Here is a 993-nt window from a genome sequence, read left to right as displayed (position 1 = left end):
ATGTATTATTATTATTATTATTATGGTGGCCTGGAAAGTCCTAACAAAGTAAGACTACAAAATAAAGAAGGTTCAATTGATAAATTCTTTTCATGTGTGTTCAGGCTTCAGTCAGACACATCCTACCATGTAATGCAGTTCAGAATGTATATGTTTTTTGTTTCTGGTGGATTCCATAACAACAGGAAGTTAGTGTAAATGGAGGGGGGGTCCAGACTCGACTGCCCCTCCGGGTCTGTGAACGCACCCCTGGTCGACCTTTAGAGACAACAATCAGGCTTGATCACATGGACGCTGGGGCTGAACTGTAACACACACACACAAACACACACATACACACACACACAAACACACATAAACACACATACTGACACACACCACATGGAGCCAAAGGTCAAAATGACATCACGGGTGTTTGGCCGTGTTCAGCGGAGGTGAAACCAGAATCAGCTGTTTGCCAGGTTGTTGTTTCTTATCCTTATCTTTTATTCATGCATGGCCCTCTGACACAGTATTACAGCATTATTACAACCATGGCCAAATGCATCATTGAAAACACGTGGCGCACACACAAACACACACATACAAACACACAGCAACATAGTGTGGTGGGAGAACAGGGTCCGTGGTTTGTTTACAACTTTTGACCCAAAACATTCAGATAAGATAAGATAAGATGAGATGAGATGAGATGAGATGAGATGAGATGAGATGAGATGAGATGAGATGAGATGAGATGAGATGAGATGAGATGAGATGAGATGAGATGAGATGAGATGAGATGAGATGAGATGGCTCTGCCCCACAGGTGGGATGTGAGTCAGAGAAGAAGAAATACTTCTAGAGTCGGTTAAGTAAATAATGCAGAACATCTGCAGAGGTGAGAAAGTCGGAATTGGGGCAGATCTTGAAGTTTGTGCAGGAAATAGAGGTGATGAAGGAGTGATGGGCAGATTTGATCTACAGTATAGGACCACAGAGGGACAAATTGTG

The sequence above is a fragment of the Fistularia commersonii genome, chromosome 27, assembly GCF_037954325.1.
Source record: "Fistularia commersonii isolate RoL2024-O1a breed Wild chromosome 27, RoL_Fcom_v1.0, whole genome shotgun sequence".
NCBI lineage: Eukaryota > Metazoa > Chordata > Actinopteri > Syngnathiformes > Fistulariidae > Fistularia > Fistularia commersonii.
Note: the sequence above shows the minus strand (reverse complement) of the source record.